The 12,344-nt window shown below is 41.8% G+C and overlaps 1 protein-coding gene across 3 annotated transcripts in view; it reads right to left on the reverse strand.

Annotated features, from left to right (window-relative positions):
- The window catches only part of STYK1 (serine/threonine/tyrosine kinase 1), a 49,984-nt gene extending 46,711 nt beyond the window's left edge, over window positions 1–3,273 (reverse strand). For 2 of the 3 annotated variants that reach the window (XM_043441613.1, XM_043441617.1), the window contains exon 1: window positions 2,991–3,273. The gene's annotated coding sequence lies outside the window, so the exon portion shown is untranslated. Of the gene's footprint in view, window positions 1–2,643; window positions 2,664–2,990 lie in introns of those variants that run through there. The other variant, XM_043441615.1, reaches the window with a different exon arrangement.
- Between the last annotated feature and the right edge of the window lie 9,071 nt (window positions 3,274–12,344).

The following is a 12,344-nucleotide window of genomic DNA, read 5'->3' on the forward strand; positions in this document are numbered from 1 at the left end:
AGAATAAATAGCAGATTAAGTGGTAAGGAAGAATGCATAAGTGATCTGTAAGATAGAATAATGGAAATCACTCCATCATAAAAGCAAAAAGGGAAGAAAATTTAAAAAAATAAAATCAACCTAAGAGGTCTCTTGGATAAGATTAAGTGCAACAATATTTGCATTAAAGGGCTTCCAGAGAGAGAAGAGAGAGGGAAGGGGATCAAAACTCATTTATAATCATTTCAAAAAGAATAAAACACCTAGGAATAAACCTGTCTAAGGAGACAAAAGAAATGTACTCCAAAAACTATAAGATGCTGATGAAGGAAACTGAAGATGACACAAACAGATGAAAAGCTATATCATGTTCCTGAATTGGAAGAATTTATATTGTTAAAATTACCATACTAACCAAGGCAATTTACAGATTCAATACAATCTCTGCCAAAATATCAATGGCATTTTTTACAATTGTTGTTCACCAAGTCATGTCCCACTCTTTGTAACCCCAGGGACTACAGCACACCAGGCCTCCTTGTGCCTCATCATCTCCTGGAGTTTTCCCAGGTTCATGTCCATTGATCGGTGATGCCATCAAATCATTCTTCATGGAAGTTGAACAAATGGTTAAGAAATTGTTATAGAAACACAAAAGAGCCCAAATAACCAATCTTGAGAAAGAAGAACAGACCTGGAAGAATCACTCTTCCTGACTTTAGACTAGACAGCAAATCTATAGTAATCAAAATAGTACAGTATCGTTGACTCAGTGGGCATGAACTTGGTCAAACTGTGGGAGACAGTGAGGGATGAGAAGGCCTGGCCTGCTGCAGCCCATGGGGGTCACAAAGAATCAGACACTGAATAACAACAACTTTAAGCAGTGAGATCAGAACATTTCCTTATGCAAGAATAAATTCAGAATGGTTTAAAGACCAAAATGTAAGACCTGAAATCATAAAACTTCTAAAAGAGAACATAAGTAGAACACTCTTTGACACAAATTATGATGATATTATCTTGTATCATTCTCCTAAGACAAAGGAAATAAAAGCAAAAATAAAAATAAAAAAAGAAATCAAAGCAAAAAAAAAATGGAACTTAATTGAACTTAGAGGCTTTTGCACAGCAAAGGAAGCACCAAAAAACAAAAAGACAATGTACGGAATGGAAGAAAATGTCTAAAAATGATACAGCTAACAAAGGCTTAATAATATCCAAAATATACAAACAGTTCACATAACTCAATATTAAAAAGTAACCTATCAAAAAATGGTCAGAAGACCTAAGTAGACATTTTCCCAAAGACATACAGATTGCTAAGAGGCACATGAAAAGATGCCCAACAACACTAATCAGCAGGAAAATGCAAATCAAAATCATTATAACCGCACACTTGTCAGAATGGCTGTAAATAACAAATGTTGGAAAGGATGCAGAAAAAAGGGAACTCTTGTACACCCTTGGCAGAAACAAAAATTGGTGTAGCTGCTATGGAAACAATATGGATGTTCCTCAAAAAACTAAACATAGACTGACACTCTTGCTGTTTAGTCTCTGAGTCATGTCTGACTATTTTGTGACCCCATGAACTGCAGCCCACCAGGCCCCTCTGTCCATGGGATTTCCCAGGCAAGAACAGTGGAATGGATTTCCATTTCTTTCTCCAGGGGATCTTCCCAATCCAGGGATCAAACCTACCTCTCCATTTGCAGGTGGATTCTTTACCACTGAGAGACCTGGCAAGCCCTAGAACCACCATATTACCCAGCAGTTCCACTCCTGGATGTCTATCTGGAAACACAAACACACTAATTTGAAAAGATTCGTGTACCCCAATGTTCAAGGCAGCATTAGGTACAATATACAAAGTATATTGCAATAGAAGCAACCCAAGTGGCAATTAACAGATAAGTGGATAAAAAAGACATGGTATAAATAAATAAATACACACACACACACAGAGATATATAGCTGAGTAATTTTACTCAGTATTGCTAAGCCATAAAAAAGAATGAAATTCTGCCATTTGCAGCAACATAGATGAACCTAGAGAATATTATGCAGTGAAATAAGTCAGACAAAGACAAATACTGTATTCACACTTACTTGTGGAATATAAAAAATAAAACAAATGAATGTATATAGCAAAACAAAACAGACCCACAGATAAGAAAACAAACTAGTAGTTACCAGTGGGGAAAGAGAAGGGAGAAAGGTCAAGACAGGAGTAGAGGATTAAGAGACACAAACTAGTCAGTATAAAATAGACAAGCATACTGCACGGCACAGGGAATTATAGCCATTATTTTGTAATAACTTTTAATGAGGTAATTGAAACCTATAAAAATACTATAAAAAAATCAATCACTATGCTGCACATCTGATACTAATACAGTACTTTAAATCAACTACACTTCAATACAAAGAAAAAGAGAAAACAAATTAAGAAGAAAACCGAAATTCCGGTAAACAAAGAATAGCATATCACACTATACAATTTTTAAGCATAATTACAGGTATTATCTCATTTAAATATCACAACAACTCCAAGAGATAATTACCATTCTTAATTGTGCTTAGCAGAAGAGGACCTGAGCTGAGCCCAAAGGCGGGCTGAACGACCTTACTGGCCTTTGACAAGTAATTCCTGTACTTAACTGTTTCTATCTCCCCTCTCTGGATGGCTTCCTCTCCAGGAATACACAGAGACCCCTCATCCTTTCGCTTTCTGGCTGTCTCTCTCCTTGCCCAAATTGCTGAAAATTGCCAAAATTCTGTCTTAAAAAAAGACAGAAGCCAAAACCCGCGAGATGCCTGTTCCGAAGAAGTACAGATTCATTCACCTGGTGATTGCTGTTTGTTCACACAAAATACAAACAGCCACTCACAGCCATCCCCCTTTCGGCCGCCTCCCTCTTTTTCTTCCCAAAACAGCGAAGTCCACCCCTGACTGCATCACTACCATCCTCCTCTCACCCTTCATACCCCCAAACCGTTTCCACTACCTTGTCCCTCCTCCGGTTCCTCCTCCGGTCACTCTGTATTTCAGAGGAAACTGGCTCAGCCAGGGAAGGGAAAAAAAAACAAACAAACAACAACTCGTTTTGGGTAGGGCAAGTAGTGCCGGCCCCAAGGAAGTGCTTTTCAGTCCCTCCTTCCCACCGTAGGGCGTGGCCGCCGGCAAAGGATGGAGTTTGGGCGGGCTCCCCACAAGAGGAAAAGTCTGTGGGCACTGAGGTTTCCGGGCCTCACCACACCTGAACCAGCAGGAAACCTCTGCCGAAACTGTAAAAGCTGGATTGTTGCTGATCAACCTATTCATTTCCTTCTCAAGCGATTGCTGGACGGTCAGGTATAGAAGACCTGCCTGTCCAGGTGAAAATGTAGTCACGATAAGGCGCAATAGCGCCACCTTCTGTGCGACTCAATAACAGTTGCCTTCTTCGGTACTCAAAATGGCCAGGATTTGACCTTGATCTCCGGGACAATCGCAACCCCAAACCTTTACTGAGTGCACCAGTTAATACTGACCATGAGGCAATAGACAGGGAACAATTGAACATAAAAATCTCAGGAGTAAGTAATCAATCATTCACAAATGCTTTTAAAATAATCTATGGCTGGGTTCTCCTCTAGGGATACAGTGATGAGCAACCTACTTAGGTTACTGGCCCACAAGGAATTTACAATCATAGGAGACCCTGAAGAATATACTCAGCTGGGAGAACTCCAAACTTGATACTAGCACCGAATACACGTTCTACTCAAGAAATATAGGTCACATTGTGTATAGATGGCTTACTTGCTCAGCATTGTTAGCAAACCAAGCAGAAACTGGGAATCCTTAGAAAGAATTTGGGTACCATGTGAGGTCAAGCATCTGAAGACTGGGGTACTTCAGTTCTCTGGAGTCTTTGCTATTGATAGTTTTATTTCCTTCATAGGTCTTTTAAAATAGGAAGAACTGTACTGCATGCCACTGAAGTGTACATTTAAGAATGGTTGGTGGTTAATTTTATGTTATGTGAATTTTACCTCAATTTAAAAAAATGAAAGAATGACGTCTCATCAGTCAAATTTTCTTCCCATCCTTTATGTCATAACTGATGAATAAAAGCCAAATGAACAAATCTGAGCTTTATGTTATATGGCCTCTTCTACTCAGCTTCCCCATGGACCCTGATCTCCTCAAAGTGGAGACTGTAGCATACTCATTTTTGTAATTCCTGCAACACCTGCGTATTTTGCTGAATACCCATTCTGATACACAAATTTTGTTTAAATATCTCCTTTTTGTAAAGGAGTCACCATAGTCACAAAAGTTATAACCTCTAAGACCTAGAAAAAATTTTAAATATATATAGATAGAACAAAAGGGGATTCAAAAATGTATACTCTAATCTTAATGAACAATTCAATAAATGGTGAATTTTTAAATTTTCTGAGATAGAGAGAACTCTGGAAATAATAATGCTCAGACATGGAAACACCAACATACATACTAAATAGAAAATCTTCATTAAACAAAAGATATAAGCAGGAGGTATCCATGTGTGATTTGTTCCACACATTTACATGTGAATAAGGTGACTGGATCATTCTTATTTTGCTCTTCTCTCCAAGTGTTCATTCTCTTATAATTTCCATTATTACCTCTGACTCACAGTTATGGCCCTCTTATTCATTTTCAGCAATCTTCAGTTCATCCATCCTTACCAGATGGTTATTTCTACCTCACCCTTAATTCAATCAGCTTAAAATACACTGATTTATTTATTTTTGGCTGCCCTGGGCCTTCGTTGCTGCATGCAGACTTTCTCCAGTTGCGGTAAGTGGGGGCCACTCTTTTTTGGGGTGGATGGGCTTCTCATGGCAGTGGCTTCCCTTGTGGCAAAGCAGACTCTAGGCATGCAGGCTTCAGTAGCTGTGGCCCACCGATTCTGTTGCTCCGAGGCATGTGGGATCCCATACCAGGGATTGAACAGTCCCCTGCATTGGCAGGTGGATTCTTATCCACTATACCACCAGGGAAATCCCAATTAGCATTTATTGAATGCCCATTTTCTGCTCTGCCAGCATTTATTGAGTGTTAAGTATTGAACGGGCTTCCCTGGTAGCTCAGCTGGTAAAGAATCTGCCTGCAATGAAGGAGACCTCAGTTTGATTCCTGGGTCAGCAAGATCTTCTGGAGAAGGGTAGGTCTATCCACTCCAGTATTCTTGGGCTTCCCTGGTGGCTCAGCTGGCAAAGAATCCACCTGTAATGCGGGAGACCTGGGTTTGATTTTAAGTTAAATTCTACCTTAATTGATAAAAAGTTTTGTCATATTAAAGAAAAGAAGAACGTGCACTCATCTTCTGCGAGAACTGCAAATTTGCAACTCGCTGCTGAACATGCATCGACAGGAAAATGTTGGATCCCACCAAAAAAAGATACCCCACGTCCAAGGACAAAGGAGACGCCCACCAAGAGGGTAGAAGGGATGAAATCACATTTAGAATCAAACCCCATACCTGCCAGAGATGCTCAGAGGGCTCAAACAAAACCTTGTGCACACCAGGACCCAGGGATCCCACAGAGACTGAGCCAGACCTTTGAGTGTTTGTCCCTGCGGAGACGTGGGTCAGCGGTGGCCTGCTGTGGAGACAGGGGCTCTGGCTGCAGCAGACTTGGGTCACACAGTGTGTGGCATAAGGCCTCTTGGAGGAGGTCACCATTAGCCCCCAACATAGAGCCACTGAGCAGACAACCCACAAGCTGCAGAACAATTACACAAAATAAATTCTCACACTGTTGAGAAAGCTCTAGGACCAACAACAGATTTCCCAACCTGGGGATCTGCCAAAGGGACTGAGAAGCCCCAGGTAATATGATGTTGGAGGCCAGTGGGATTTGATTACAGAACTTCACAGGACTGGGGACACAGACTCTTGGAGGGCACAGACAAAATCTTGTGCCCACCAGGAGCCAGGAGAAAGGAACAGTGTCCACACAAGAGGCTGAGCCAGACTTGCCTGTGAGTGTCCAGGAGTCTCCAGCAGAGGTGTGAGTCGACAGTGGCCTGCTGCAGGGTCAAAGGCACTGAATACAACAGTGCATGAAAAGTCCTTTTGAAGGTCGACATTATCCTCATTACCACTACCATAGTTTGGCCTCAGGCCAAACAAGAGAGGGGAAACACAGCCCCTCCCATCAAGAGAAAATAACACTAAAGATTTACTGGTAAGACCCTGCCCTTCAGAACAAGACCCAGTTTCCCCCAAAGTCAGTCTTTCCCATCAGGAAACTTCTATAAGTCTCTTATCCTTCTCCATCAGAGGGCAGACAGAATGAAAACCACAATCACAGAAAACTAACCAAACTGATCACATGGACCACAGCCTTGTCTATCTCAATGAAACTATGAGCTATGCCATGTAGGGCCACCCAAGATGGATGGGTCATGGTGGAGAGTTCTGACAAAACATGGTCCACTGGAGAAAGGAGTGGAAAATCACTTTAGTGTTCTTGCCTTGAGAACCCCATGAACAGTATGAAAAGGCAAAAAGATATGACACTGAAAGATGAACTCCCCAGGTTGGTAGGTGTCCCATATGCTACTGGAGAAGAGTGGAGAAATAACTCCAGAAAGAATGAAGAGACAGAGCCAAAGTGAACACAATGCCCAGTTGTGGATGTGAGTGGTGATGGAAATACAGTCTGATGCTGTAAAGAACAGTAGTGCATAGGAACCTGGAATGTTAGGTCCACGAATCATGGTAAATTGAAAGTGGTCAAACAGGAGATGGCAAGAGTGAACATCGACATTTTAGAAATCAGTGAACTAAAATGGACTGGAATGGATTTAATTCAGATGACCATTTATGTACTACTGTAGGCAAGAATCACTTAGAAGAAATGGAGTAGCCATCATAGTCAACAAAACAGTCTGAAATGCAGTATTTGGGTGCAATCTCAAAAATGACAGAATGATTTCTGTTCATTCCCAAGACAAACCATTCAATATCACAGTAATTCAAGTCTATGTCCCAACCACTAATGCTGAAGAAGCTGAAGTTGAACGATTCTATGAAGTACCTAGAAGACTTTCTAAAACTAACACCAAAAAAAGATGTCCTTTTCAGCATAGGGGACTGGAATGCAAAAGTAGGAAATCAAGAGATACTTATAGTAACAGGTAAGTTTGGCCTTGGAGTACAAAATGAAGCGGGGCAAAGACTAACAGTTTTGCCAAGAGAACACACTGGTAATAGCAAACACCCTCTTCCAACAACACAAGAGACGACTCTACACATGGACATCACCAGATGGTCAATACTGAAATCATATTGCTTATATGCTTTGCAGCTGACGATGGAGAAGCTCTATACAGTCAGCAAAAACAAGACCGAGAGCTGACTGGGGCTCTGATCATGACCTCCTTATTGCTAAATTCAGACTTAAATTGAAGAAAGTAGGAAAATCACTAGACTACTCAGTTATGACCTAAATCAAATCCCTTATGATTATACAGTGCAAGTGACAAATAGATTCAAGGGATGAGATTTGATAGACAGAGTGCCTGAAGAACTATGGACAGAGGTTTGTGACATTTGTGACAGGAGGCAGATATCAAGACCATCCCCAAGAGAAAGAAATGCAAAAAGACAAAATGGTTGTCTGAGGAGGCCTTACAAACAACTGAGAAAAGAATACCCATCTGAATGCAGAATTCCAAAGAACAGCAAGGAGAGATAAGAAAGCCTTCCTCAGTGGCCAATGCAAAGAAATAGAGAAAAATAATAGAATGGGAAAGACTAGAGAGCTCTTCAAGAAAATTATTGATACCAAGGGAACATTTCATGCAAAGATGAGCACAATAAAGGACAGAAATGGTAGGGACCTAACAGAAGCAGAAGATATTAAGAAGAGGTGGTAAGACTATACAGAAGAACTATACAAAAAAGATCTTCATGACCCAGATAACCACGATGGTGTGATCACTCAACTAGAGCCAGACATCCTGGAATGTGAAGTCAAGTGGGCCTTAGGAAGTATCACTACGAACAAAGCTAGTGGAAGTAATGAAATTCCAGTAAGCTATTTCAAATCCTAAAAGATGATGCTCTGAAAGTGCTGCATTCAATATGCCAGCAAATTTGGACAACTCAGCAGTGGCCACAGGACTGGAAAAGGTCAGTTTTCATTCCAATCCCAAAGAAAGGCAATGCCAAAGAACATTCAAATTACTTCACAATTGCACTCATCTCACACGCTAGTAAAGTAATGCTCAAAATTCTCCAAGCCAGGCTTCAACAGTATGTGAACTGAGAACTTCCAGATGTTCAAGCTGGATTTAGAAAAGGCAGAGGAACCAGAGATCACATTGCCAACGTCCATTGGATCATTGAAAAAGCAAGAGTTCCAGAAAAACATCTACTTCTGCTTTATTGACTACACCAAAGCCTTTGACTGTGTGGATCACAATAAACTGTGGAAAATTCTGAAGGAGATGGGAATACCAGACCACCTGACCTGCCTCCTGAGCAATCTGTATGCAGGTCAGGAAGCAACAGTTACAACCAGACATGGAACAACAGACTCGTTCCAAATTGGGAAAGGAGTACATCAAGGCTGTATATTGTCACCCTGCTTATTTAACTTATATGCAGAGTACATCATGTGAAATGCAGGGCTGGATGAAGCATAAGCTGGAATCAGGATTGCTGGGAGAAATATCAATAACCTCAGATATGCAGATAATACCACCCTTATGGCAGAAAGTGAAGAAGAACTAAAGAGCCTCTTGATGAAAGTGAAAGAGGAGAGTGAAAAAGCTGGCTTAAAACTCGGTATTCAAAAAACCAAGACCATTGCATCTGGTCCCACCACTTCATGGCAAATAGATGGGGAAACAATGAAAACAGTGACAGACTTTATTTTGTTGGGCTCCAAAATCACTGCAGATGGTGGCTGCATTCATAAAATTAAGAGACACTTTCTCCTTCGAAGAAAAGCTGTGACCAATCTAGATAGCATATTAAAAAGCAGAGACATAAAAAAAAAAAAAAAGCAGAGACATTACTTTGCCAACAAAGGTCTGTCTAGTCAAAACCATGGTTTTTCCGATAGTCATATATGGATGTGAGAGTTGGACCATAAAGAAAGCTGAGTGCCGAAGAATTGGTACTTTTGAACTGTGGTATTGGAGAAGACTCTTAAGAGTCCCTTCGTATATCTGTGTCTCTTTTTCTGTTTTGCATATAGGGTTATCGTTACCATCTTTCTAAATTCCATATATATGCATTAGTATACTGTATTGCTCTTTATCTTTCTGGCTTACTTCACCTTGTATAATGGGCTCCAGTTTCATCCATCTCATTAGAACTGATTCAAATGAATTCTTTTTAATGGCTGAGTAATATTCCATGGTGTATATGTACCACAGCTTCCTTATCCATTCATCTGCTGATGGGCATCTAGGTTGCTTCCATGTCCTGGCAATTATAAACAGTGCCTCAATGAACATTGGGGTGCACGTGACTCTTTCAGATCTGGTTTCCTCAGTGTGTTTGCCCAGAAGTGGGATTGCTGGGTCATATGGCAGTTCTATTCCCAGTTTTTTAAGAAATCTCCACACTGTTCTCCATAGCGGCTCTGTGGGTGAAGATGAGGGTGGGATATTTCGAGAGAACAGCATCGAAACATGTATATTATCTAGGGTGAAACAGATCACCAGCCCAGGCTGGACGCATGAGACAAGTGCTCGGGCCTGGTACACTGGGAAGACCCAGAGGAATCGGGTGGAGAGGGAGGTGGGAGGGGGGATCGGGATGGGGAATACATGTATATCCATGGCTGATTCATGTCAATGTATGACAAAAACCACTACAATATTGTAAAGTAATTAGCCTCCAACTAATAAAAATAAATGAAGGAAAAAAAAAAAAAAAGAGTCCCTTCAACTTCAAGGAGATCCAACCAGTCAATCCTAAAGGAAATCAGTCCTGAATATTCATTGGAAGGACTGAGGCTGAAGCTGAAGCTCCAATACTTTGGCCATTTGATGCAAAGAACTGACTCACTGGAGAAGACCCTGATGCTGGGCAAGACTGAAGGCAGGAAGAGAAGGGGATGACTGAGGATGAGATGTTTGGATGGCATGATTGACTCAATCGACATGAGCTTGAGCAAGCTCCGGAAGTTGGTAATGGACAGGGAAGCCTGGCATGCTGCAGTCCATGGGGTTGCAAAGAGTCAGACACGACTGAGTGGCTGAACTGAAGTATTGAACAACGGGAAGTCACACTGAAATATACACCAGGAACTTCTTCATTCTGTAGTTTAGTCCACACAAATCTTCACAAGATCCTCTAAATACCTATAACAGCACTCAAGCACGTGTTATTTAGTGTATTTTGTCTGATTCTATGACTGAGGAATTCCAGTTTGAAGACTGGTGGGATGGACCTCCTGAAATCTATTTACATGAGACAGGGAGCAAGAAGGCTTTGTCCAATGAAAATAGATCCATGTTCAGTCCTGTGTCTGTGTCCTTTGGCCAAGACCTCACAACTAATACCTTAGCCAAAGGAAAGGCAACTGTGAATATGACTGTATAGTTATTTTACAAAACAGGAAAAAAAAAGAAACCAAAGGTAAAAATGCTACCATAGACCTTGTGTCTACCTAAGACACTGCTAGACATTGCTCCAAACATTGCTTTAGAGCTGTTTTAGGGGAAGTTAACAGAAAAGTGAGGCAAATGGATTCTTCCAACTTTATCTGAAAACAATCCATCTTCACCATAGGAGGGCAGCAGGGGATAGTACACAGCTTCGCAGGCCCTGAGGCTTATGGAGAAGATTTGCATGGCACATGAAAGCAGAACAATGTTGATGGAAGCTATAAACAGAGTTCACAAGAGACTCGCTGTGGCGATGCCTCACACCTAAATGAAGTGTCTTGGGCATTGGAAGAAGGGCTTCCCTAGTAGTTCAGTCGGTAAAGCATCCACCTGCAATGCAGAAGACCTGGGTTCAATCCCTGGGTCAAGAAGATCCCCTGGAGGGGGAAATGGTGACCCACTCTGGTATCCTTGCCTGGATAATTCCATGGACAGAGAAACCTGGCAGTCTATATAGTCCATGGGGTAGCAGAGAGTCGGACACGACTAACATACACAGGCATTGAAAGAACGATGGGTGCATGCTCAGTCGCTCGGTCATGTCCAACTCCTTGCGACCTCAGGGACTAGCCCACCAGGCTTCTCTATCCATGGGACTTTACAGGCAAAAACACTTGAGCGGGTTGCCGTTTTATCCTCCAGGGGATCTTCCTGACCCAGGGATCAAATCTGCATCTCCTATATTGGCAGACAGATTCTTTACCACTGAGCCACCTGGGAAGCCCTGAAAGAACAGTAGATGTTGCCAACCAAAAACTGTCACTCACCATCTGGCTCTACAAGGATGAAGCCCCTGACCACAGCAGTCCCCTGACCTTCCACACACCTGAAAGGAGTCCAGGGTGGACACCAGGAATGAGGCTCTCCATGTTCTGGGAAAAACTAGCAAACAGGACTCACATAGTTAGATATTTTCAGATGATTTTATGAGCCCAGTTTCTTGCATCTTCTGTTATCTAGAAAAGTGCTAAAATCATTTGAGACATTTGCTGCTGATGATTAGCAGCAACCCTCTGCCAAAATTTGTGCTTGATTGCGTGGAGCCCCTGCCCCTTCACTAGTATCTTATTTTTACTGACCTTCCTTTTAATTCTTCAGAACAGTGAAGACTGTTCCATCTACTGGCTGGCTGATAGCAGGACAAGTTGAAACTAGGTATTAAGGACAGCAGACCCATAGCACAGGAAGAGATGTTATTCCTTTAAGAAGCCACTGGGAAGGGCTTCCCTTGTGGTTCAGGTGGTAAAAAAGCCACTGGGAAGAAAATTGTCCAGGGGAGCCACCCACTCAAACTCATCCTTAAGAAGAAAATGTGTTATAGTAAGCCACTGGAATGTAAGATGGTGTGTTACAGCGGCCTGAATTAACTACCCTGAGGAATGCAGACATGTTAATGCCATTTTTCATCTCAGGCTTCCACATCATTACATGTTTCTACGTCATACCCTTCTTAAAGGAACACTGCCCACACTACAGGAGCGGGGGGAGAGCTCACGTTACCCACGCGGGTTTCAGCTCCCTTAGAGCTTCCTATCCCCCATCCCCAAAATCAGGATGATTCTGGAACTAGCTTATCAGCTAAAATGAAATACTTTCACCCTAAGGAAATCACAAAGGTGAAAAAGTCTTTACCACTTCCTCTGGCAAGATTACCCCGTTTTCAGAGATTTCTATCAGCTCCTGCTTCCTTTTT

The sequence above is a fragment of the Cervus canadensis genome, chromosome 21 (assembly GCF_019320065.1).
Source record: "Cervus canadensis isolate Bull #8, Minnesota chromosome 21, ASM1932006v1, whole genome shotgun sequence".
In the NCBI taxonomy this organism is placed as follows: Eukaryota; Metazoa; Chordata; class Mammalia; order Artiodactyla; family Cervidae; genus Cervus; species Cervus canadensis.